Source organism: Mustela lutreola, chromosome 5, assembly GCF_030435805.1.
Source record: "Mustela lutreola isolate mMusLut2 chromosome 5, mMusLut2.pri, whole genome shotgun sequence".
In the NCBI taxonomy this organism is placed as follows: domain Eukaryota; kingdom Metazoa; phylum Chordata; class Mammalia; order Carnivora; family Mustelidae; genus Mustela; species Mustela lutreola.
This window is the reverse complement of record NC_081294.1, coordinates 45,958,866-45,986,032: the sequence shown is the minus strand read 5'-3', so window position 1 is coordinate 45,986,032 and position 27,167 is coordinate 45,958,866. Positions and strand designations below refer to the sequence as shown.

The window sequence follows — 27,167 nt, the reverse complement described above, 5'->3', positions numbered from 1 at the left end:
CCACGGGAAGTAAGTACTGTTATTAGTCACATTTCACAGAGGAAGTCCCTGAGGCCAAGAGAGGTCAAGTCACTTGTTCAAGTGCTCAAGCCCACTTGACACCCACCTGGTCAGAGCCTAGATGGGACTCAAGCATTATCAGTCTAAATAGCCATGGTAGTGTGGTGCCCTTGATGGCTAGGTGAATGGCCCCACAAAAATTGTGCTGATTATTTGGAGGTGAACCCTGGGGGTGTGCAGAGGGTGAGGAAATACTCCCCATCAAGTGAGAAGGCAGGTGGGCAGGGGTAGGGGATAGGATTCCTTGGGGAAATTTACAGCCAGCAAATTGCTAAAATCTTTGTGCCTGCCGGTGGGTCACTGCCGGACTCCCTCTGATGGCCTCAAGCGGGCTGGGTGGAACCCTTCCTACCAAAAGCAAAGGAGGGAGGCGCCATGAGGCTGGAACGGAAGCCAGATGGGCTCGCCCGCACCCAGGGTGCACACACGGGCGACAGAGCGTGCGTGCGTGCGTGTGTGTGTGTGTGTGTGTGTGTGTATAAGCGCACGCGCGCACACTTGATAGTTCGACAGTTCGTGGGCTCATCTGCTTCTGTGCCTGCGTGTGGACGCAGGCGATGTGTGTGCCCGGAGCGTAGTTCCGTTTACTAACTCACCAAACAGCCGTGCAGAGCTAGCTGTGTGTCAGCCCCATGCCAAGCCGGGGGCCGGTGCCAGGGACACAGGGTGACAAAATGGTTGAGGACCTTGCCCTCAAGAAGCGGGCACTTTGAGAAGTGTCGAGGGGACAAACCTTAAATCAAGTCAGGAAAAACCAAAATCAACCTCATGGGTCCGTGGGTCTGGGTCTGGGAGATGGTGCGCGCGTGATGGAGGAACCCGGGGTCTGGAGCACCCGTTCTCCCCTGCCAGTGGGTGCAGCGGAGGCGAGGCAAGCGGCTGTGCCTCTGACCTTGCGCTCCGAGTGGGGGTAGGGAGCGAGCCTTGAACCTGTCGTAAACCCCAGCGGAATGCGTCCGGATTCCGCGGCCATTCGCCCTGCAGCAGCTGATCTTCGGGCGCAAGGAGCATGGCCCGCCAGAGCAGCATCCGCACGTGCACGTCTGCCCTGGGGACCCGTCTTCCGCACTTAGCCTGAAGCCAATCCCCCCAGGAAAGCATTCTTCCCCGCCCCCTCTCCCCTGAAGACGCCCCGAAAGCCCCAAACCAAGCTGACCTGAGGGCCGAAGGACATCACGGAGTAACGGATGAGGAAGGGGAGACCGATGGGGCGGAGGGGCGCGTCTGGGTCCCGAACGAGTCCGGGCGGCTCTGAGACTCGTCCTCCCAGCTCCTGAGGCCTCCATTCTGCCAGTTGGCCAGTAGGTGGCGCTAGAGGCCAGGGTTGGCCTGCTCAGCACCCCCCCCCCCCCAACCGCAGCCCCCCGCAGGCCCGGAGATCTTGGACTCTGGGGTAGGGACTGGCACTACTTCTGTGCGCCCAACGCTGGTCTGGGTGCCCTTCACGCATTAGCTTGTTTTACCCTCACATTATCTTATTATCCCATTTTACAGATAAGGAAACTGAGACTCGGGGATTCTTAAGTAACTTTCTTATGGCCACTCAAATTTATGGCAGGACCATGGCCGCAACCCAGTTCAGAGGGTCAGCTGTGCTCTGCAGGAAGCACCTCACCATACCAGGTAGGGAAGCAGGGGTTGACAGCTGACCCAGGTCTTGTTGGGAGTGGGTAGGAGGCAGGGTGTGAACTGGTCTCTGATACCAGCTGGTTGTGAGCCCACGGGCAGAGCTGCATCTGGGACAGTAGATGGTGGATATCCCAGGAGGAGGGGGTGACTGGGAGGAGCTCAGAGGGCCTGAACTCTGCCCAGCTTCCTTTCTTCAGGGCCTCCCCAACACTTACCATATTCCACCCTGGGGTCTTGCCCTTGGGACAAGGGAAGGTGTCCAGCCTTCCCTGTGACCCTCTCCTCCTCAACCCCAGATGTACCTGCTGGCTCTGTTCACCACACAGCCCCTCTGGGAAGCCTTCTTTCACCACTGAGGATCCAAAGTCCCTCCCATCCTACCGGCTCCTGGAGGGGAAGTTCAGGTCGCCATCTTTGTAACGAGTTCCCTGGGCATCGAGCCACGTGGCCAGGTATGGGACCACCTCCTCCAGGCCCAACCCCAGGCTTGCACCTGAAACCAGCATTTGTTGCCTGCCTTTTTAAATACACCCAGTCTGAGAGTCATTAAGTAAGGAGGGCACGTGATATGAGCACGGGGTGTGCTAAGCAACTGATAAATTATTGAGCTCTACATCTGAGACTAACGATGTACTTAGTATATGTTGGCCGATTGAATTTGAATTAAAAAATTAAAAAGAAAATTAAAAAAATATACCCAGGGTGTTTGCTCTCCCACAATGGGAAGCATGTGGACTCCTCAGAGCCGGGCTCCTGGCATAACCTCCTTATCTCCCCAACCCTGGTCCCTGACCAGAGCCCAGGACATCTTGCCAAATCTATACCCTTCATCCTGTAAATTGCTCTGAGCCTCCAGCCGGTGCCCGTACTGTCCTAACAGTGGGGAGAGAATCTCAGCTCACCTCCTCATGGCAGAGACAGACAAGAAGCAGAAAACAGGTATGAATTTGAGTCTCTGACCGAAAAATAAAACAGAGAGGGGCAGCTGGGTGGCTCAGTCTGTTAACTGTCTGGCTTTGGCTCAGGTCATGATCTCAGCGTCCTGGGATCAAGTCTCACATTCAGCAGAGTCTGCTTCTCTCTCTCCCACTGCCTCTCCCCTCCCCAATGATGCCGTCTCTCTCTCAAATAAATAAAACAAAAACAAAAACAAAAACAACAACAAAAAAAGGAAAGAAAGAACAAATCCAGAGCGATGACAGTGTGACAGTGGGGTGGGAGGGGCTCCCGCAGGAAGGCAGCTGGGGGAGCCCTCTTCGGGATGTGCCATTTGAGAAGACACCCAGAAGACAGTCTTTTGAAGTCTGGAAAGGAGGGGTCCCAGACACAGGAAGAGCCAGTTCCAGAGCCCTAGAGTGAGAACCACCTGGGGGCAGCTGTCCAGCAGGGAAGGAAGGCAGGTGGGGCTGGAGAGCCCCACAGGGAGAGGGCCGAGAGGCCAGCAGGGCCTTGTGGGCATAGCATGGTTTGGGGGTTTATTCTATGTAGAGAGGAAGCCCCCTGGAGGGTCCTAAGCAGGACAGTGAAATGCAACATTTAGCCTTAATCTGTTGCCTTGCCCTGGGTTCCTCCCTGAGGGTCCCAGAAACCCCCTCCTCCCCAACACAAGCGGAGAACCCTTGGGGCACAGCTGGTAGCCGGGGCCCCTGACCCTGGCCTGCTCCGCTCTGCAGAGTTAATCCCCTGGCCCAGGGCAGCCTCTGATTAGCAGGCCCTGCCATTCCCCGCTGATAAACTCCCAGGCACATCTCTGGCTGGGAGAGAGTGGAGAAATCCAAGCGGCAGAGGAGGGGGTGTTCCCCCAGCAGCAACGGAGGAGGCCTTATCTCTCCCCTTCCTAAGGTGCTGAGTTTCCTGGGCGAGAGCCGCTGCCGGGTCTGTCCCTCATTTGGCACTTTCGGAGCCACTATCTCAGCCAGGGTCCAGGGTGGATTTTATGGGGCCCTTACTTCAAGAGGAGAAAACCAAGTTTGGTGCAGGCTGCAGGAGGGTTGCTGTGCAGTGTGGGGCCCTGATGAGCGTCCACCTCTGACCTCCTGTCAGGGGAGTCAGCCCCACATATGGATGCAGGACTGGAGGCTTTGAGTGCCTGAAGGTGGTGGGGCAAGCGTTTCCTGACTCCCAGTCCAGTGCTCTTTCCCCCATCCAAGTCACCTAAAAATACAGCTGCCCCTTCTCCCTGCTTCAAGACACAAAGGGAGCGGTAGCACAGGGCATCGTGGAGATGGGTGGGCAGGTAGCTTCCTGGGGAGAAAAGGGTTCATGGTGGGGGAGGGGCAGTATCAGGACTGAGTACAGGGTCCTGTGTGAGTCAGACCTCCATCTCCTTATCAGATGTTCCAGACCTACATGTTCTGAAACAGCTGGAATTCAGAGCAAGTCTCAAGGACCTGGCTGAGGATCAGAATCCCCAAGAACATGTTAACATGCAGTTTCTGGGGCCCTGAAACAGACCCGCAGAATCAGAACCGCCAAGGGTGGGGCCAGGAATTTCTCTATTGAACACATTTGCTAGATTCTCCTTCAGCACAGATGAGGCTGGGAAACACTGATTTGACCACTGACCCTGAGTCCTGGGGCTCTGCCTACCTGTGTCAGATGGGGCTTCAGCAGCGCTTATCAAGGACAAAGAGGGCGCGTGTGTGCAAGTGTGAACCTATGTGCACTGAGGGTACGAGGCCTATGCGCTGTGCCTGGGCTTGATTCTTGCCTCTGGCACTTAGAGTGGAACCACCTTGGGTTTTCCCTCTGCTCACCTCTGGAAGGGAGTTACTGAGAGTGAGCATGGGAATTAGTAAAACAATTGTTATTCTCTTCTGTTCCTTTAGAGAGCCCGGGCAGTGGGCTGTGTGCACAGTCCTGTGAGGGAGCTGAGACCGTCTTCCCCAGGGGGGTCAGATGGAGAAGGTGGGCCCAGAGAGGGGAGGGATCCTGTCTGAGATACCCTCCCCCTACACACCACTGCTAACTGGCCGGGCTGAGATTTGAACCCAGGGCTGTCTGATTCCAGAGTGCCTATTTTTAGGCTATTCTTTCCTTCTCTGCTCACTTTTCCTGTCCTGTCTCTCTCTCTCAGTGACATTCACTGAACACTTCCTCTGTGCCCGTCGGGGAGCCTGGCGCGCTCTCCTTGGCTCTTTGGCGGAACCGGCGGCAGGGCACGAGGTAGGGTGCATGCTGCCCTCCGGACACTGTAAAGCGTTATCGGGCCACAGGTGGTGGAGTTCACTCCGCAGCGCTCCCCATGCTTCACTCACAGCTTCATCCCCCAGTTCCGGAGAACTTGTTACAACCCAGATTGCCTGGTCCAGCCCCCAGACGGTCTAGCTTAGTTGGTCAGGGCTGGTCCTGGGACTCTGCATTCTTTACAGCTTCCCAGGCTGTGGGCAGCTGCTGGTTTGAACATTGCATTTGAAGTTGCGCTGTAATAGAAAGACTGATGTCAGGAGAAGGGCACAGATGTCGTCTGCTGCTCTTTGGTCTTCAATGATGGAAGTTAAGAAGTTCTTCCCAGAAAAATGTACAAACCCACCTACACACAAGATCTTGCACTGTTTCAGGCAGCTCCTGGATCGTGGAAAGCTGGCCCTGGATCCTTGCTCCAGCGACAGAACCATCCCCTGGTCAAAGCACCAGGCCGCTGCTCACCCCTGCCATGTAGGCTCCCTGGACCTCTTGACAGAATTGCTCCTCTGCGTTCACGATGCTTAGAGTGAGGACATAACTCCATCAGGGTAGCTGTGTCCATATTTGCCTCCCCTCCTAGATTATGGGACTTTCAAGCGGTTGTCCTCCGCCCCGCCCTTCGTAGCACGATAAGGTTAGATTTCCCTTTGAGGTTAGCCCTAACCATGTGATTTACGGTAGCTGCTAAAATGTTGGTGATCCAAGCTTTATGAGCCACTATGTGGCTCACTGGACTCCTCACTTTGCCTGGGATCTTGGAAATGTGCATGTAGTGGAGGAGCCACGAGCTGCTGTACCCGAGCATCTGGGTGAATAGAGACTCCTGCCCACCTGCGTTGGACACACAGCACGGGTATGAGCTCGGCTTTTGTTGACTAACTACTGGTTGTTTGTTGCTGCAGCGTAACCTGGCTTGTCCTGGTGGAGCAGGCGCTGTGAAGCCATGAGCTATGGGTCTCCAGCTTCTACGCAGGCTGGTGCAGAGGAGGCCCTCAAACATCACACCGGCTACCACTTATGAAGACCTCGCTAAGTGCCAGGCCCTGGTCACTGGAATCTCACCTCAAAGTCCCACCAACCCTAGAAGTCAGATGTCCTTATTCCCAGTTTACAGATGAGGGGCGTTTCTGGGTATCGAGTGGCCTAGGAACCCATGTCTCTGACTTCCAGCATCCTATCTGCAGCGCCATATATGACCCAAGACACAAGCAGGCTGGTGGCTTTTCTGGCCGCTCCCTACGCCATTGGCTTCTCACTGAGCCTCAGTGTCTGCAGTCACAGTAATGCTCTTCTCCCAGATCAGCGGTGACATGTTCGTGCTCTGCACAGCGCCTGGCAGGTCGTAAATGCTCACTAGTGGTAGCTGTTGTTTTTCATGATGATGCTCCTCTGGCTTGGAGACAAGCTGTTTGAAAGAACGAAAGAATACAGAAGGGTGCGGTGAACTGGAAATTGGATGAGGTGTCTGGGGACACCCTGGGAGCCAAAACGCAAATGTGGCTTTTTTTTTTTTTTTTTTTTTTAATGCTTCCCAACCAACCTGGAAGTCAGCTTCCCTCTATTGAGCCCTGGCTTGGCCTGGTTCAGGGCAAGACGCTTCACACACATCCCCTTGACCTGATGAGAGAGAGGCTGTTAATTCGCCCCCATTTTACAGATGTGGAAACTGAGCCTGGGGGCAGTCAAGGATCTTGCCCAAGGACTCACCGCTAGAAGAGGCAGCTCCAGGGGAGCGGGGCGGCTGCCTCTGAAGCCGGGGATAGGAACCTCTTCATGAAAGGGGCTTCCCTTCAGGGGAAACCAGGGCAGGCAAGGCAGCAGCGAGCCAGGCCCTGCGCTTCCGCTCCAGCTTTCTCCTCTGCAGCCTTGTCTCTGCTTCCCGCAAAGGTGTGAAAAGAGCACACGCGCACCGCCCCCCACCCCCGGAGGAAAGCGAGCCAGCCGAGGAACCGCCCCCGGGCCGCCGGCGGCCCCTCCCCGCGGCCCACAGACTCCTTGTCACCACCGTGATTGGTAGACTAAACAGCGGCAGCGGAGCCGGCCTCCTCGCCTGCTCTCGCCGGCGGCCGGCTTTCAAAGACGGGCCTCGGCGGCTATCTCCCCCATCAGCCCCAGCAGCATTTAGCCACTTTCTTCAAACACCCAGCCAGGGCATGATGGTTAACGTCAAATCTGGCAGCAAGTCATAACCTATAGGGCTGGGACATTTATCACAGCCGGGGAGGCCCCTGGGGACTTCAAAGAGGCCTGAGGGGCAGGGGGACCGGGCGGGGTTGGGGGGGCGGGGAGGGGGCTCCGGGCCGGGCTTCTCCACCCAGATGCTCAGATCCCTCAGAGCCCGAGGAATCAAGGGGCTTACCTCTGCTGGCCGGCGCAAATCATGATGATGATCGTAGAAATGCTGTTGACCTGTAATAGCTGTTGCCTATGTAGGGTCAGGCTCCATGTTTTATTTTGATTTTAATTAATTAATTAATTTGTTGAGGTAATCTCTACGCTCAACGTGGGGCTCGAACTCCCGACCGGGAGGACAGGAGTCACATGCTCTCCAGACTGAGCCAGCCAGGCGCCCTCATGCTACATGTTTTATCTCATTGAATGCCCAGAGCCCCTCTGTGAAGCTTTTATTGTTATTTTTGGAGATCGGGGAAATGGGGTGTAGAGACATTATGCCATTTGCCCAAAGCCACCTGGTTCATAATAAAAATAGCGTCAACCACAGTAATCCTATCCTCCTGTATGGAGTGATTACTCTGTGTGGGTGCTTCATGTTGCCTCATTTAATCCTCCAGGTGCTTGCTCTCCGAGATAGATTATTCTCATCTGGAAGAAAAGAAGGCATGACAGATATTAGTGGCTTTCCCAAGGTGACAATGACTGGTGAGTCAAAAGCAAACAGACCTTCTGCTCCAAAATGGGTTCCCAACCACCTTGTAGTGGAGCCTCTGGGGCTTTGGGTCCCCAGGGGCAGCCCCATCCTCTTCATCCTTGTCACTGGCTCCCTGGGGCACTGGGAAGCCAGAGAGCAGCCCTGGGTGTCCCGCTGTCAGATCCCAAGCCTGACAGAAATCCTTGGCGTGCCCTGGAAACTTCCAGCTGGTGAACTCAAGGCCTCTTGGGGCAAGGTGGAGAAATGGAGGAGCTGAGAACATTGCCTCCATCCAGCTTCCTGCCCAGGGCTCTTTCATGCGGGTGGCCTCCTAAACGTGGAGAGTGTCCCATGTGAGAACGCTCCAGAAGGCTTCCAGGAGGAGGTGATATTTGGGCTGGTGAGAAGATAGAAATAAGGCTTACGTAGAGGGAACAGGTCAATGTATCAGCCAAGATTCTCCAGAGAAACAGAACTAATAGGATGTATATACACATACATAAATATATATGATACATATGTCTGAGAATGAGAGAGAGGAAGATCAAAATTGAGTTTTTAGGAATTGGCTCACATGATTGTGGGGATTGGCAAGCCTGAAATCTGTAACGGAGGCCAGCAGCCTGGAAACTCGGGGAAGGGTCGATGTTGCAGTCTTGAGTATGAAGGCTAGAAACATAAGCAGAATTTCTCTGTTGCACTCTGGAGGCAGAATTCCCTTCTATCCCGGAAAACACAATCTTTCCTCCTAAGGTCTTCAAATGATGGACGAGGCCCACCCACATTATGGATAGCGATCTGCTTTACTCAAAGTCTACTGACTTAAATGTTAATCACATCTGAAAAAATACCTTCCTGGCAACATCTAGACTGGCGTTTGACCAAGCAAGTGGTCGCCACAGACTAGCCAAGTTGACACATAAAATTATCCACCACAGAGGGCAAATATTTGCATGGCTCCTTCTATAGGAGGGACTTAGAAGAGTCACATTCACAGACATAGAAAGTGGAATAGTGGTTACCACGGGCAGAGGGGAGAGAGGAATGAGGAGTTAGCATTTAATGGGTCCAGAGGTTCAGTTTGGGATGATATGAAAAAGTTCTGGAGATGAATAGTGGTTTGCCCCGAAATGTGAACATACGTAATGTTACTTCACTGTACACTTAAAAGTGGTTAAAATGGTCAATTTTATGTTATGTGTATTTACCACAAAAAAAAAAAAAAATGGCTGTCACAGACACTTAAGGTCCAGGCTGGAGAGGGGGATGGGGAGGAAAGGCCCCACACGAAGAATATTAACTCTTTCAATTGCTTACCAGATACTGTGTGTTGTCTACACATGCCAGGACCATGCAAGGTCCTGGGGAGACAGCAGGCAATGACATTGTAACTCAGATTCTTTATCTCGTGGTTGCGAAGAGCCCAGGAGGGAAGTGTAGCAATATCCCCATTTTACAGATGAGGAGGCTGAGAGGCTTACGATTTGATCAAGGTCAGACCATAACCCAGTGGCAGAGTGAGAGCTGCGATCCAAGTCTGTCCAATGATCAAGTTATCTGTGGGGAGAACTGGATGGAAAGAACACATAAAATAATTTTTGTCCCCAAAAGTTTGGGGGTGAAATAAGGGAGAAAGGGGGAGTGGTAGGAGGAGAAAAAGAACTGGGGTGGGCCTCCTTTTGGAAGACAGGGAAGACTTGAGCATGTTTGTGGATGTGGGGGGTGAACCACTGAGGGATGGGGAGAAAGGTTGGGGTGAGTGGCTGAAAGCAAGATGGTGGCACATAGAAGAAGAAGAGACTCTTGAAGAGAGGGGAAGGGCAACAGCAGGGGCAGAGTTGAGGAGAGGGAGCCCAGGGATGGGATGCAGGAGGAGCAAGGTAGGGGCATGAGCTCTTGAATCAGAGAGATATAGGCTCAGAGTTCAAGTCACATCCCTTGCCTGTTAGCCTTGTTGCCTTCAGCAAGCAACGTAAGCAGCCCAGACCTCAGTGCCTTCCCTCATTCAATGGGGATGGCAGTAGGTCACGGGTTATTTTGAATATTAGTTAAGATATGAATGGGACGTGCCTATCCACAGTGGGTGCCTGGGTCAACAGGAGAGGAGGAACAGGATGAGTGGGCAGCCGAGAGAGCCCAGCTGAGGTGCTGAGAACATTCCAGTCAGCCCAGAGTGCATGCGGGGCTGAGCATGTCTTGGAGCCATGCGGGGCTGAGCACACTCAACCAGGAAGGAGGGAGGCCAGAAAAGTATTTCTTCTTGTTATGCTTGTGACTCAGTCCCCCTGAGACCACACCACTTGGCTCTGCCCAAGGTGGACCTGGGGTAAGGGGAATTGCAGCCTCAAGAATGAATGTCCCATGGGCCACACGACTGGTACCTAGTAGACACGTGAGGTGGAAAGGATAAAACACTTGGCTCTGCTGCTCTGCAGTTGTATGACCCTGAGCAAGTCTCTTAGCTTTCCTGAGCCTCTGTTTCCTCATCCACCCAAGTGGGGTTTACAACCCTAGCCCCAAACCCTCAATGTCTCAGATATCTCAGAGTAGAGAGGAGCGTCAGACACTTGTGGGGAGAACTTCACTCCCATGGTGGAGCCAATGAGAGAAAATATCAGCATTATCATTTACAGAGCACTTTTTAACTTTTGCAAAGAGGTTCAGATTGTTCCAAGATGGGACCTCCCCCTTCCTTCCTCGCTGCTTTTTAGATCCTCCAACTCAGTCAACAAATGTTTCCGAGAGGCTAACTGTGCCAGGCCATGTAGTAGGGGCTGTTGACAGAGGAGTGAGCAAAGCGAACATCTACCACCATGGAACTTACACTTGATGGGAGAGAACAAACAAGACACCAATGTCTACTATGCTCGAGAGTGAGAAACACTATTAAAAATGTAGAAGTGGGGTGGGGGGTGGCGCCTGGGTGGCTCAGTCATTAAGCGGTTGCCTTTGGCTCAACTCATGATCCCAGGTCTTGGGATGGATCCCTGCATGGGACTCCCTGCTAAGCAGGAAGCCTGCTTCCCTCCTCCCACTCCCCCTGCTTGTGTTTCCTCTCTCTGTCAAATAAATAAATAAATAAAATCTTTAAAATACATATGTAGAGGAGAGGGGAGCCTGGCTCAATCAGTTAAGTGTCTGCCTCTTGAGTCTAGCTCAGGTCTGGATCTCAAGGTCAAGGTCGTGAGTTTGGGCCTGGGGTTGGGCTCCATTCTGGGCATGGATCCTACTTTAAAATAAATAAATACATACATACATACATACATACATACATACACGTGTGTGTGTGTGTGTGTGTGTGTACATATATTTATTTATTTAAAATATATATATAGGAGGGCAAAAGTCAAAGAGGGTTTTATTTTAGATGGCGTGGTCAGGAAAGGCTTTCCTGAGAAAGTGGCCTTTGACCAGAGCCTTAAATGATTTTTAAATTTTTATTTTTTTAAATTAAATTTTATTTTTTTTCAGTGTTCCAAGATTCATTGTTTATGCACCACACCCAGCAGAACCTTAAACGAAATGAGAGCTAAGCTAAGGAAATATCTTGGAGACTAAAACAGGCAGATAGAATCCCAAGGACCAAGGCCCTGAGGTGGGAACTCATGCGGCAGCCAGCATTCCTGCACCTGACCTTCAACTACAGTCTCATTTATGCATTCATCCATCCATCCACCTTCCTATTCCCTATCTATTTTATTTATCTGTCCATATCTCCATCTCTCCATCCATCCATCCATCCATCCATCCATCCATCCATCCATCCATCGACCCAACCATCCATCATATACTGGGAACCTCCAGTGATTCATCATTGGGAGGCATGGAGAAGACTTGATAAGAATTAGGCATCATCTCAACTGATATGGAGATCACAGCCAAAGGAGAGACAGGTGCAAACATTTAGTGCATGGGATAGCAGCTGATGGCATGTTTTCCATCACTCACCGTGTACTTTTGCTAATGAAGATCTCTGTGTTTCCTCACCTTCATGGTTTTAGGAAATCTGCTCGGGTTTCACAGCTCAGGTTCTCCCTACCTTCTTCATGAGGTTTCTGGTCCTTCCTCTTTAAATTCACTACCCCTTCTGGTTGGGACCTTCACCCTGCACTATGGTGCTCCAACCTCTTTGGACTTCTTGTGTAAAAATAAGTCTCCTACTGGCTCATGAACTCCTTAAGATCAGGGTGAACATAGACAACAACAGTACTAGCCTACCATTTTTTTTTTTTAAGATTTATTTATTTATTTATTTATTTGACAGAGATGAGAAGCAGGCAGAGAGAGAGGAGGAAGCAGGATCCCCACCGAGCAGAGAGCCCGATGCGGGGCTCGATCCCAGGACCCTGGGATCATGACCTGAGTCGAAGGCAGAGGCTTTAACCAACTGAGTCACCCAGGCGTCCCATAGCCTACCATTTATTGAATGGTTAATGATGTGCTTAGCACTGTGTCAAGCATATTTTATTTTATTTATTTATTTTTTGCCAAGCATATTTTAAAAGCATTGCCTTATTACTCAAAATACACTTGAAGGGGACCTGCCCGTGCTGAGAGAGAGGTGCTATCATTATTCCCATTTCATAGATAAGAAAACTGAGGCACAGAGAGTTAAGTGATTTGTCCATGTCACAAGCTAATAAATGGCAGAGCTGAGACCTAAATCCTGGCCTCTCCAACTGCGAAGCCCATCTCCTGAATGCTGCTCCTCTTACTGCTTAGTCCCCTTACTGCTAACCTATACCCCTGTCCCAGCGGGGGCACTGAATAAACAGGGCAATGGTGAATTAAAGTTCACGGCCCTAGCACAGACACCTATTTTGAATCACATTTTCATTACTGGCACTCAAGTTTTGTGACCTTGGCCCTGGTCAAGTCAATTAATCTGTCTGTGTTTTAGGGGGACTCATAGGCTTATTGTGGAGTAAAAGGAATAAAAGAAGGTGAATTGGTGCCCAGCACAGGGTATGTAATCTATAGAAGTTAGTCACTTGTCTTATGTAAAGAAGATGGCGACCTCAGTTCCCTCACAGTTTGGCTCTTGGTTCTTTCACAATTGGCCTTTTGTACTTCCTCATTCTTACTTTACACTTGTGACTGAGGCTGCCCAAGAAAAGTACCAGTATTTTTGCCTTAGGAACCTTTAAATGCTGCCAAGGGCCTGCAAGAAGAAGGGCAGACTGAAGCATGGACATAGAGGGCCTCACCCGGGGGGGGGTTGCGTAGAGCAGTGGGTCCCCATCATCAGCTCTCATGGGGACTGGCAGACAGGCCCGCGGGCTCAGGCAGCACTTATCTGCTCCTCCCCAGGGGCCGCATCAGTCAGGCCCTCGGACCTTCCAGGGCCTCCCTGTAAATCACCCTGGATGATTTATACAGAGACGCCCAGTCCGCTAATCCAGTAAACAGGATAAGCAGGGCCCAGCCGGATTTATGGGCTGCCAGAAGGGCCTTCACTGTGGGAGATGTGTGCACTGTGACCCTTCTCCTGATCGCTGGTCTGGAGTACCCTAATAGGCAGGGGTCAAGTCACTGAGTTCCAGGCCTCACTCTGCTCCCCCAGCTGCTGATGGTAATGTTGGGTTGGTCCCTTTTCCTAGTTGGGTTCCAGGCCCCGCAAGCCCAGGTGTTCACAGAGCAGCTGGCGTACAGTCAGCTCGTGGGGAAAAAACCCAGCTCCATCTAGTATTTCCTAACTGTGTGATTCTCTGAGCCATGGTTCCCCCTCTCCATGTAAAGTGACAATATTAGCACATTTTCGTGAAGTTGTTATTATAATGATAGTATAAGAGAAGGCATAGGGACACCTGGGTGGCTCAGTGGGTTAAAGCCTCTGCCTTTGGCTCAGGTCATGATCCCAGGACCCACATCGGGCTCTGCTTAGCAGGGAGCCTGCTTCCTCCTCTCTCTCTGCCTGCCTCTCTGCCTGCTTGTGATCTCTCTCTCTGTCAAATAAAGAAATAAAATCTTAAAAAAAAAAAAAAAAGCAGAAGGCATATAAAGTGTTCACCGAGTACCCAGCACCCAGTGAGGGGCCCATAAGTATTGACAGATCACAATTATTTCACAGATAATAGCGCTGGGATATATCACAGAGATTCTCGCCCGGAGGGGGCCTGCCCGAGGGTGTGTTGCGGCTTTGGTCAAGCAGAACTAGAAGGAACCTGAGTTCTTCCATGGGCTGCAGATGGGTAATCATGAGGGTTTGGCAGAAAGGAGATAGGAAGGACTAAATATTCACATAGCTGGGTGGATGGATCTTGAAAATAGAGTGGAAAGAGAAAAAGCAAAGAAACAGTAACAATCATATAACTTAAAAATACACATCCCCAGGGGCGCCTGGGTGGCTCAGTGGGTTAAAAATACCCCCCCCCCCCCATACAGATGCAGGACAATCTCCCACAAAATCTCCATAGTATTTTTTATTGAAATAGAAAAGTTCATCCTAAAATCCATATCTAATTCAAAGGACCCCAAATAACCAAAAGCAATCTGAAAAAGAAAAACAAAGTTGGAGTTCTCATAGTTCCTAATTTTGAACATACGACAAAGCCATAGGAATAAAACCAATTGTGGCATAAAGATAGACATAAAAACCAAAAGAATAGAATACACATTCCAGAAATAAATCCTCACATATATTTGACAAGGGGGACCAAGATCATCCCTTGGGCAGTCTTTTCAGCAAATGTTGCTGGGAAAACTGGATAGTCCCGTGCAATAGAATGAAGTTGGAACCCGACTTTATACCACATATAAAAATTAGCTCAAAATGAATCAAACACCCAAACATAACAGTCAAACCCTCAAAACTCTTAGAAGAAAATATAAGGGAAAATCTTTATGACCTTGGATATGGCAGTGATTTCTTAAGTACTACACCAAAAGTACAGGCCACACACAAGAACGACAGATTGGACTTCATCAAAATGAAAACCTTTCGTGTATCAAAGGACACTATCAAGGGAATGGAAAGAAAACACATAGGATGGGAGAAAATAGTTGTAAATCACATATCAGATAAGGAATTAATATCCAGAATATATAAGGACTCCTACAAATTAAGAACACACACATACACAAACAACTCAATTAAGAAATGAGCAAAAAATAGAAAGAAATGGGCAAGTACGTATGCAGGCACTTCTCCTTTCTGCTGAAGATGACAAATGGCCAACAAGACCTCTGAAAAGATGCTGAACATCATTAATCACTAGGCAAATGCAAATCAAAACCACAGTGAGATTCCACCCACTATTATTAAAGAACACAATAAAATAACCCCCCAAAATAACAAGTGTTGGTGAGGAGATGGAGAAATTGTAACTTTTGTGCATGCTGGTGGGAACATAAAATGGCACAGCCACTGTGGAAGACTGGCTGTTCTTCAGAAAGCTAAACATAGAACCCCATGAGCAGCAACCCCAGTCCTAGATATAGACCTAAAATAATCACAAACAGGGGCTGAAAAACAGATACCAATGTTCTAGCCACATTATACAACGGCCAATACAATGCAAGTGTCCACTAGTAGGTGAGTGGATAAATGACGTGTAGTACATGGGGTGTGGGTCACTCATAGGGAGGGATGAAGTTCTGATACACACTACGATAGCTGTGGACCTTGAAAACATTATCCTAAGTGAGATAAACTGACACAAATGGATAGATGCTGTATGATGTCACTTGGATGAGGTATCTTGAATAGGCAGACTCCTAGAGACAGAGAGCGGAGTGGTGGTTACCAGGGGCAGGAGGAGGGGCATGTGGGGAGTTAGCAGTCAATGAGCAGAGTTTCTGTTGGGGTGAGGGAAACGTTCTGGAGATGGGTGGAAGTGATGGTTGCACATCGACGTGAATATATTTAATGTCACTGAATCATACACTTAAAGATGGTAAACATTAGGGGTGCCTGGGTGGCTCAGTAGGTTGGGCGTCTGCCTTTGGCTCAGGTCATGAGCCAAAGTGGAGAGTCTGTTTCTCCCTTTCCCTCTGCCCTCCTTCATGCTTGTACTCTCACTCTCTTGCTCTCTCTCTCTCTCTCTCTCTCTCTCTCTGTGCTTCTCGAATAAATAAATAAAAGTTTAAACAAGGATCAATGGTGGTTATATGTCATGAACACAGGAGCGAGAGTGGTTAACTCAATGCTTTGAACTTGAGGTCTAAGAAACAACTATGCCAGCTCATCCTAGAGGACAGAACGGTGGGTCATGAGGGGCTAAAACACCAGATGACAAAGCGGTCTTGGTTTGAAAGCCATCTTGGTTTGAAATTTTCATCATAAACTGTAAACCTCTAGGGCTGGCATTCATAGAGTGCAGGAAGCCAGATGATCTGGGCTGGAGGGTGGCATGGACCTGCTTGCTTGCTCAGTGTGTTTAGACAGAGCACTGAAGACTTTGGTCCAGTTATCTGTTAAGGAAGATGGGTCTAGGAACACTGAGTATCGGGTGTAGTGGATTTGTTTTTACACAACACCTTCTCTGTCTCTTCCAGGGGCTGTGGTCAGGAAGGCTTCTAGAAAAGTCTAGATGCTTTTCTTCTAGACTTCTAGAAAAGTCTAGAAGCTGTGGTGAATGGCAGTGCACCAGATCAATAAGGGGTTTAGGCATCTGAGAGGGCAGACACCTGTGAGCTACATATATCTCGGTGGGCTTCATGGAGGCAGTGGTAGTAGGGCCCATCTTGGCCACAAGGGCAGATGGGAGGTGGACAGGTGGAGAGAAGGGGAAGGAAGAACAAGAATAAACACTTTGAAGCTGGAATAAAAATGACAGATGTGGGCAAAGGAAGGAAGGGGAAAAGGGAGGCTGAGGAAGAGGGAAGAGGAGGCGGTGGCTCACAGCAGGGGCATGGTCCACAGGGCACCCACCACTCATCAGGCCCATTTACTCATTCACTGATTTGTTCCCCTATTCATTGCTTCAGCATGCACTGAATCCCTCCTGCATGCCAAGACCCTGGGCTGGGGGCCAGGGAATCCAGCAGCAAACACCACAGATGGGGCTCCTGTTCTTATGGAGCCCACAGGACCAGGAGACTGAAGGAACAGGCAAATAAAATGAAATAACATCTTTGGGGCGCCTGGGTGGCTCAGTGGATTAAGCCGCTGCCTTCGGCTCAGGTCATGATCTCAGGATCCTGGGATCGAGTCCCGCATCGGGCTCTCTGCTCAGCAGGGAGCCTGCTTCCCTCTCTCTCTCTCTCTGGCTGCCTCTCTGTCTACTTGTGATTTCTCTCTGTCAAATAAATAAATCTTTAAAAAAAAAAAAAATGAAATAACATCTTTGATTGTGACCAGTGCTGGGAGGAGAGAAAGGGTGCGGGGGAGACCGGCTTGTTTGGAGGTAACTGGGAAAGGCCTTCAGGGAAGGTGGAGTTCAAGAAAAAGCCTGAAGGATGAGAGCCGTCAGACCTGTGAAAAGCAGGGAGGGTGAAGACCCTGCCAGGCAGAAGGCTCAGCTGCAGGTCCCCCCTGCAGGCGGAGATCCGGACACACGGAGCTGCAAGATGGCAGCTGCAGGTGCCTCTGCCCAGAGACAGCACTGCTCTTTCCTTGGTCCGAATTTTGCTTCCAGAAAAGCCTTCAGGGATCCTTCAGTCCGTTACACAAATGAGGAAACTGAGACCAAGAGACGGGCTTTCCTAAGGTTACAGTTTGTCCATGTGGGAACCCAGTTCTCCTTATCCCATTTAGATTCTTTCCTTCTTTGAAATGCTCATTTTCTCATCTGGATGTGGCCTCAAAGGACTCTGGCTTCTCACATCCATTGGGGGACCTGACACAGGGACCCAGACATGCCATTGGAGCTCATGGACTGAGGATTTGGGGTCAGCTTGGACTCTATCTGCCAGATAAAACACAAGATGCACACACATCCTGGGAGTTCCCGTGAACCACAATGCCATGGAGTTTGTCTTTTCCCGAAATTTCTACTTTGGCCCTGAAGAGACTTGTGGTTTGACAGTGGGGTAGAGATGGCCAAGAGATCTGTTTTCACTTAACTCAACGGCCCATGGGGAAAGAGGACTAGCAGGCTTGACAAGTCCTGAAGGGCAGAAGTGGGTCACCAATGGATGAATATCTCAGGAAGGCAGATTTCAGCCCAACCCTAGAATGCGCTTTCTGACTTCTCACCGTGTCCACCGTGGAGGCCCATCGCCAGAAGTATTCAAGAGGCCAAACGGCCATCCATTAAGGAGATGCTTGGGACGGGAGGATGAACTTCTGAGATATTATCCAACTTGGGCTCAATGACTATACAGGTTTAGGATTTAGGATCCAACTATAAGATTAATAATATAACTACCAAGGAGAAGTTGAATCCATAACTGAATAAATGATCCCTTCATTCTCATTCTCTATGGTCCCATTTTCTACGGAGTCGCTTGCTTGGCCCCCAAAAGGCATGTCATTAGTCACCCAGGCATGACAGCACTCACTATGTTACAGTCTTAGATTTGTTCTGGGGCAGGAGCATTGGCTGGCAGCCTCAAGCACTTCCTTTCCCACCACCATGGGTCTCGTTGAGTACTGAGTGAGTGTTCTGTGCTGGGCCACCCGACAGGCACTCCCCTCTCAGAGCTGTTCTGGAAAGAGGTTCTATTGATGTCTCTGACTCTAAGAAACTTGATTCTGTTACTCTTTGTCATCAGTGTGAGGGATCCTTTGAATTCTCTCTTGACAGCTGGAGGAGATTTTCATTTGCCCAAATCCAGTTTGAGGTTGAGCACAGGAAGTTCTGGAAGAGCAGGACCTTCCAAGTTCTGTGCTTGTCATGAGGAAACAGGAGAGTCTGGGTGGAGGGCCAAGGAGAAGACTGATGGGCAGGGTGTTATTTGAGGAGAGCTGAGTGTGAATGCACGCGCCTGCGTGTGTATGTGTGTGTGTGCGCGCGCGCGCGGGCGCATGCATGCTGGCCATGCAAGGGGTATCATGTAATTCAATGACACAGTTTCTATTTCCAAAAAATGGATTCCAGGTCACTCCAAACACATCCAGAAATCATCTCTGTACTTCCAGATGAAGTAGAATTGACAAATAGCAGTCAGAAAAATTGAACAAAGACGGGGTAGGACTCATTTTTTTTTTTTCCTCTTTCCAAACACTGGCAACAGCTTGCAACACTTGGCTCAGAATGCTGGACAGACAGCAGGCGGGGTTCTAGGAAGCTCTCCGCACCATCTCTGTACCTGCTTCCCTTGCATCTCCTGGGAGCTGAGACTAAGCCCACAGCCCCTGGACTTGCAGGGATGGTCACCTGCCACATTTTCTGGTCCCCAGGTTTGGATAGAACTTCAGCACATTTCTTCTTCTTCTTCTTTTTTTTAAGATTTTATTTATATGACAGGCAGAGATCACAAGTAGGCAGAGAGGCAGGCAGAGAGAGAGGGGGAAGCAGGCTCCCTGCTGAGTAGAGAGTCCGATGCAGAGCTTGATCCCAGGACCCTGAGATCATGACCTGAGCCGAAGGCAGAGGCTTAACCCACTGAACCACCCAGGTGCCCCTGATTCTTCTGATCAAATTTTTGGAGAGGTGGGGTCTTTTTTTCTTTCTTTTTCTTTCTCTCTCTCTCTCTTTTTTTTTTTTTAACCTGGAAACAAACTGTAGCTGAGGGAAAAGAGGAGTTGCTTAATTTCAAGGTCCGTTGTGTTTTTCCAAGATTTAGTTCCCTAAAAAGTAGGATAAAACAAATAACTATTTACCACAACTAGGCTTTCTAATTAGCTCCCCTGTGTCCTCCCCTAAATTCAAACCACTTGTCTCCACATAAAATCTCCCGTAGGTACCACCATTAACACCCTTCAGAAGGAAGGGCCAGCCCACAGCTGGCAGCCCCTAGCTTGTGGGCTGCAAGCCACGAAAAGTGTGGGGCTCAGACAAAAGCGTGTGCAGTAAGTGTGGGATCCCAGCACTTAAGAAACCTTCTTTGTTGAGGGTGCAAATGTCATCGTACAGTGAGAGAACATCTGGGCCACAGAAATGGGGACTCAAAGGGCCTCAGGCCTAGGTCTGAGAGGTCACTGTAACTTCCACACAGTCTGGCAGAAGATGTCCAGTGCTCATGGAGAAAAGAACCCATTTCCACATTCTTTTGCCCCGGACACCCACTGGATGTTTATACATCCCTGGGAGAGGTTATCTGCGTTTGACTTGAGGCGGGCCCAACACCAGGCCTCCGATGGGTGAGCCTGGGAGATGTTGTGAAAGACGGCTGGGAGAGTGTGAGCGCGTGCACGCGTGCTGGGGGTTGGGGATTCATAGGAGAGGATCCGTGGAATCCGGAGACCCAGAATCAGCTCCGTTGCTGGCCCTCCTCCAGCCACCCCTTGCCAGTGAACGAAGAGGTCTTCTCCTAGACATGTCAGGGTTTAAAGGGGCCTACCTCTGCCCTTAACTAGTTGTGTGATCTTGAAGAAGTCACATCCTTGCCTCAATGGACCCAACTATGAAAAGCTTATTGGATCATGGGCTTGAACCGGTAGTGGTTCTTCAGATTTTAGAGACTTTAGCTTTTGGGGAATCTGATGTCAGAGGTCTCTACGGGAAGGATATTTTACATGTGCATTTACTTACATATTTGGATCTTCTTAGACCCTGAAAGTCCCTAAGGACCCTCTGTAAGACCGACTGGTGGGATCCTCCAACGCCCTGGGCACCGTGCTTATATACCATGGGTGCTTAAGAAATGTTTGTGGAATGAATCAGTTCTCCCTTTAAACTCCGACTTCCTATAAATCTGGGATTCTAAGCACCCGGGTTGATTCCACTCAGGTGCCTTTTGCAGACAGAAACAAAGGTAGAGAGGGAAGATCCTTGCTTGAGAGTTAGAGGCACGTGCATACACACACACACACACACACACACACACCCCTTCTGATGGCCAGCCCTCTGCTGCACCTCTTTTCTCAAGCACCTACCGTGTGCTAGGCTGCAAGGACAGGGTAGTGAGCAGCGATGACCCCATCCCCCACTCCCGGGACTCACGGGATAGCCAGGCCGAGCAGAGACCTGTACCGGACCCGGGTGCACATCGAGGCCCAGACAGCTTGCACCCAGGGCCACATTCCAGCTTTCATGGGCCTTGGGCACTTTGGCCTCCATTCACCTTTCATGGCAGAAGCTCCATCAAAAATTATTTTAAAAGACCACTGCATAGGTATCAAGATGAATATAATCGGTTTGGATTCATTGTTATATATTCATTTTTTGGTTTGTTTTTTCATCTTGATTTTAAAAGAAAGAGTGACATTTCTGTGGGCCCCTGAATGTATCATGGGCAGCACGTATGGTGTCTCATGGATAGTTAGCCCTTCCTGAAGCTCTGTCTCACCCATCAGATAACACCAAATGGAAGGTTGCCAAGCGCGGGTTTTACAGAGAAGCTAGAAGGTGTCAGAGGAGGAAGAGGCCGTGGAAGATCCTGGAAGAAGATGGCAGTCAAGCAGAGCTCTGGAGGGTGAGCAGTAGAGTAGAAAAGACTTTCTGGACCTGGGAGGGAGCAGGGAAGCCAGAGGCCTGGAAGGAAGAACATGCAGGACATGGGTAGGTATGGGGGTGACCAAAGTCCCAGTGTCCCTTGACATGGGATTCGGAGGTCATTCAGTGTCTTACTAACAGCCCTACCCCCTTCAGGCACCCCATTTCTCCCATATCCCCTAGTAGAATCTCAGGATATGGAGAGGGATGAGGCCTAGGTGACCACCAGAACCACCACCATTTATGGGGCACTGAGTAGGGCCAGGCACATGGAGCACTTTGTCATTATCCCATTTTATAGATGAGAAAACCAAGGTGCAGGGGTGAAGTAACTTGTCTCCAGTCAAACAGCCAGAAGACCCAGAGTTGGATTTCCACAGAGGGCTCTCACCTCCCACCACTCTCCATGCTGACTCTTGGAGAGGCTGAAGGAGCCCCAAGCAGTCAACCACACATGGGAAACTAGGGACCAGAGAGGAAACATGATCAGTCTTATGTCACAGGAGTTTTTCAACAGGGTTGAGAATCAAATCCAGGCATTCTGGCTCCATCCAGCTCAGCAGCCCTGTCCGGCAGTCAGAAGGATGGACATCTTCTGAATGATCACACTGGCACCGTGAGGACTTCCTCATCCTCTCAGCCCCAGAAATCACAAAGCTCGTTTCCACTATGGCCTTGCCCCCTTCTGAGCCAGTTCTTCTGGCCCAGGCTGTTCATGAGGGTTCCTAAAGGCCCAGTTTCTGTAAGAGTCAGACTGATACCCCCTTTCTCAAAAGTTGTTACCGGAAAGGGGGATCTTTCTTCTCCTACCCCTATTCCCTGCCCCAGGGGAAGGCTCAGCAAGGACAGAAGAGGCTCCTCTGTGTCCCAAACCCATCCCTCCCGTGCATGAAGCACTGGCCTCCTGGGCTGGCTGTGCAGATGCTATCACGGGAATGAGCTGACTCACCTTCGCGACATCTCAGCCCGCTGGGCAGGAATGCTACTCTGGGCGCCACAGTCTTCCAAGGGTATAGACATAGCAAGCAGTCCCACGGTGGGATAGCAGGAGGGCCAGGGGCCTCCATGCCGCGCCCCCTGGACTATAGGAACAGGGCTGGGAAGTAAGGGGATGTAGAAGCTGTCAGGAAGGGCCTGGCTGAGTATCCAGGAGAGAAAGGGGGATGAAGGCTTGGGGCTCCTCAATGAGAATATCCCGTCTCTTGGCTGAAGTGACAGGAGTTGAGGTGCATTCAATCCGAGACCTCACCACAGTCAGTGCTGACCAAGGAGGAAATGGGTGGTTCGGGGGGAGCTGAGTTCCCCTGTTCTGAGGGTGTGGAAACAGCGGCCGGCTGGGGACATTGGGAGGAGTTTCAGGTGCCAGGTGGGTGACACAAAGGTTCAGAGTTGTGTGGACTGGAATGCTTTCTGAAGCCCTCTTCTCATTTTCTGAGGAGGCAATGCGGTTTCATGGAAGGAAATATCATGACCTTAAATATCTGATTTCTACCACTTACTACCTAAAAGTGGCCCTTTACTCTCTGCGGCTCAGTTTCTTCTTCTGTAAAATGGGGACAGTAACAATAACAAGGGCTGTTCTGAGAGTGAGGTAAGACGATGTAGATAAAAGTCCTGGTGATCAATGAGTTTCATTTCCCACTTTACAGGGGAGGAAACAGAGTTTTGGAGCTGTTGTTAAGTGACAGCCACAGTCTAAAGTTAAATGGCTGGTTGGGGCTGTGGCTTCAGAATGGGAAGACTGGCTTCTTCCAGCAGAGTGGGCTGAAGCCCGCTTACTGAGGCCCTTACTGAGCACCCACAACATGTGGGGTTCCACTGACCAGGTGTTCTATGACCCGGGGCAATTATTAGCCTCATGTTACAAATGAGGCTCAAATAATTATGCCATTTGTTCAAACTCTCTAAAGATGCGGCAGAGTCAGGATTCCAATTCAAGTCCAACTCCCAAGTCCATGCTCTTAACTAGGGGTTGGCAAAATACAGCCCATGGGCCAAATGCCCCGCACCCTGCCTGTTTTTATAAATAAAGTTTTATTAGAACACAGTCACACTCACTTACGTATGTGTTGCCTGTGGCTGCTTTTGAGGTTATAAGTGCAAAGCCGTTGCAAACCAACGATATGTCTTCGAAAACCCGAGCCATTACTATATGGCTATTTACCACAGAAGTTTGCCTAGTTCTTCTCTTAATCACCATTTTTTAAGACTTTACCTGAGAATTTAAAAAGAGAACCTCCTTAACACCAGGACTCATTTTTAGGCCAGTAAGTTAGTACTCAACATGAATTCTGGATAGAGATTGAATTACTGCCTGAGGCTACTTCTACCCCTCTTCCTTCTCTCCAGGAGCAGATCTTTGGTTGGGGGTGTTGAATAAAACAAAGACAAGGGCATTGTGCTGAGCACATGAACAACTCCTTGTGCTTTGCATCTGTATATTGTTATATAATTAGAGGATTTTTAAAATTGTTTTATTTAACATTTTATTCTTTAGAATGATTTTATTTCACCACTTGCTGATATTTACAGTTTATTATTAATGCTATTTATTATACCTGTATCAGAACTGTATTTTTTCTCCTTTTAAATATATAATCTATGTTTGCATGTAGAATGTCTTCTGCGACTGAACAAGTGAGATTTTTAGCCATAGCCAGGCAGATAATAGATTTTAATATACAGAGATCAAAGAACAGATCCAGTCCAAAAAAAAAGACATGGCAAGTGTCTTTGGGTGAAGCTGGACGGGAGTCAAGAGACCTTGGTTCTAGGCATTGCTCTGTCTAATCAGTTGGATGATTTGAATTTCTCATAAGCCTTCCTGTGCCTCCACTTCCCCTAATATAAAATGGGGCCATTGCACCAGATGATTGCTAATGGTTTTTCCTAGTATGGCATTATATTCCCACAAAAGCCCACCCAAATAAAGCCTTTGGTGCAGAGGTGCTTAGAGGCAGAGGCTTAACAGAGATGACCTTTGATCCCACAAACGGGCATTCTCTTCTGAACCCAGCAATTCTTTACGGAGTAAGGAACAGTCTGCGTGCACCAGGCACCTTTCCAATCTTTTCTGGTTTTGTCACAGGATCCAGGACTCTTATCAGAAGAAGGGGGATTTAGGTCTGATGAGGATAGAGTGTCCCTGGTGGGCAGCGGAGGGCCAGTGGACGCCACAGTGGGTCTCCATGACGGGGAGGAGGTGGAAGCCAAAGGAAGCAGGGACTCTGGCCTGTCATCTCTGCTTGTCCTCAAGATGACTCTATCAGAGCACTGGGGAGCAGGACAGGACGGACTTGTCATCACCATTAGGGGTGCGGGTGTCCACCTCTCTTTCCTGCTAATCCTCATTATGATTACCCTCTCTCCAGGGCAAGAAAGCAAACCTTTTGGTCTTTATTTCTTACCACTTTTTACAATTTGATAGGCACACACACACAAAGGAATTTCATTGTTCTTTTAATTTGTATCTATTTGATCACTCTAAGAGTGAACCTTTTTTCTTGTTTAGCTATTTGTATGTTTTCTTTGTAAATGATTTTTTTTCTTTGCTAATGAGTTATTTATGGCCTTTCCCTTGATTTTTTCCTGTATCTTTTCACTTTTGATTTTTTTGAAGTTACATATTTAATAGATAAATACATCTTTTGTTTTGGTAAGCTCTTACAAAATCAAACAAAATTGGGTGTAGAAAGAAAATGTTAATAGCTTCCACTTTCTCCTCTGCAATTCTGAACTCCCAGGAAAGCACTAACAATTTACATTTGCTGGGTAACTGCTATCACTTCTTCGGTATTAGTGCAAATTTATTCTCTCTTTCTCTCTTTCTATATATATATTTATATGTATTTATTTTTTCTTTTTCCTTCTCATAAAAGTAGAAACATTCTTTATCTTTTAATCCAAGATCTGTTTTAAAAAAATTCTACATTTCAAACTGATTCTCAGATTCCTATGCCTCTTTTCTGTTTTGCAAATTCTTTCCTGTTATCTTGACTTTAAGAGTTAAGCAAGAATCTCTGGTCACTTTACAGATTAGAGAAACTGAGTCTCAGGGAGGACATGCAATTTGCCTAGATCGTTCCAGGGCTCAACAGTGGGACAAAAGCCCCAGGACAAGAACCTCCTGATTTTGGAGGGGGTTCCTTTTCTATGCTGAGTGAATCAGACCTTCTGCCCTTAAAGTCACCCTCCCAAGGTACACAAGCTGAGTTGGGGGGTCCGAGAAAGTCTAAGTACTGAGAGAGTCAAATGAAGGAAGAGAAATTCAAATCAATCCCTAATGTGTTAGGTGACCTTGGGGTGACTTGTTTGCCCTCTCTGGGTTCCCTGGGTTCTCATCTATGAAGTGTTTGGCCTTACCAGAGTATTTCAAACTGTGCTCTTTGGGGCTTTAGGGAGCCCTTGCTAGTTACCGTTCCTCAATGGGGCGCCTGGGTGGTTCAGTTGGTTTGGCCTTTGCCTTCAGCTCAGGTCATAATCCCGGGGTCCTGGGATCGAGTCCCATATCGGGCTCCCTGCTCAGCTGGGAATCTGCATCTCCCTCTCCTCCCTCCTCGTGCTCTCTGTCTCTCCTTCTCTCTCAAATAAATAAATAAATAAAATCTTTTTAAAAAAGTGGACACAGGGAGCACCTTCAGGGGTGTCACTGCAGTAGTTTGTGCTGGTGAAAAGTTGGAAGCAATTGGACATGTCCACCCGTATGGGATGGGTTACCTGCCAGGGATCACTCATTTGTCATCTCTTTACTCATTCATGGAATAGTTATTATGACTTCAGGGCACTGCTCTAGACATGGGGAATCATCTGTGAATAAAACTGACCAAGTCTTCACCTTCTTGGAGCTTACCTGGAAGGCAGAGCCTCCTGGCCATGACCTGCATCCTAGTTAGGGGACATGAGACGGATCCCTGCATCCCGGTGTGGATGGGTCTCTCCAGGCCATAGGGCTGCATGGTGGAAGAAGGGATCGAGACCAGAGAGGGCTGATTCCTTTCATACAAGCCCCTCCCTTACATCGGTCTGTCTGTGGATGAGCCTGTAAATGGAAAGGTGCTGAGGAAGAGTTGGGGGGGGGGTACATCCCCAAATGATGGTGTTGTTTCTGGAAAGAGAAATGAGGGTAGCCTGCACTGAGGGTACTTTAACTTTATATTTTTTAAGAAGATTTTATTTATTTATTTGACAGACAGAGATCACAAGTAGGCAGAGAGGCAGGCAGAGAGAGAGGGGGAAGCAGGCTCCCCACTGAGCAGAGAGCCCGATGCGGGGCTTGATCCCAGGACCCTGAGATCATGACCTGAGCCGAAGGCAGAGGCTTTAACCCACTGAGCCACCAGGTGCCCCTGTATTTTTTTTTTTTTTTTTGACCAAGGAAGATATATTCAAGTATTATTTGTGGTTAAACAATACATACAGATATAGATATAGATATATTTTTAAGTTTAAAATAAACTTAAGTCCAAAGAGAAAGAAAAGACAAAAAAGTGTATAAGTTTCAGTTTCTCAGAGTCCTTCAAAATCTAACATGCTCAGACTCTAGAATCTACCTAAAGTGATGAAGCATCTTGGTTTGGGGATCAGAGATTTTAAATTACACAAACCAATGAATGTTACTGTCTGGATCCAAGCACAAGCTCGCCTCAGCCGGAATTCAGTGTGTTCAGCCCCAGCTCACCCCTTCTCAGTTACTTAGAATCCCCATCTCAGCCTGGCTGGAAGGGAGCACCTCCCCTGAGACTTCTTTCACCAATGAGGGAACATAGGGCCAGGCACTGTGATTTCTTTTTCTTTTAAATTAACTGGATATATTTGACATATAACACTGTGTAAGCTTTAGGTATATGAAATGTTAAGTGATTTCTTGTTTTGCCAAGGACTCAGTTAATGGTAGAGCCCATCACGAAGGGGGAAGCAAGCCTGCCTTACCTCCAGATTCTGGG

The 27,167-nt window shown here is 49.1% G+C and overlaps 1 long non-coding RNA gene across 1 annotated transcript in view; it reads right to left on the bottom strand.

The window, feature by feature from the left end:
- Positions 1-1,575: 1,575 nt before the first annotated feature.
- LOC131831815 (uncharacterized) overlaps positions 1,576-27,167 on the bottom strand; it is a 32,875-nt gene continuing 7,283 nt past the window's right edge. Inside the window, exons 2-3 of the long non-coding RNA XR_009353813.1 lie at positions 7,235-7,698; positions 1,576-6,280 (exon numbers count right to left, since the gene is read on the bottom strand). This is a non-coding gene — a long non-coding RNA (uncharacterized LOC131831815). The remainder of the gene's footprint in view (positions 6,281-7,234; positions 7,699-27,167) is intronic.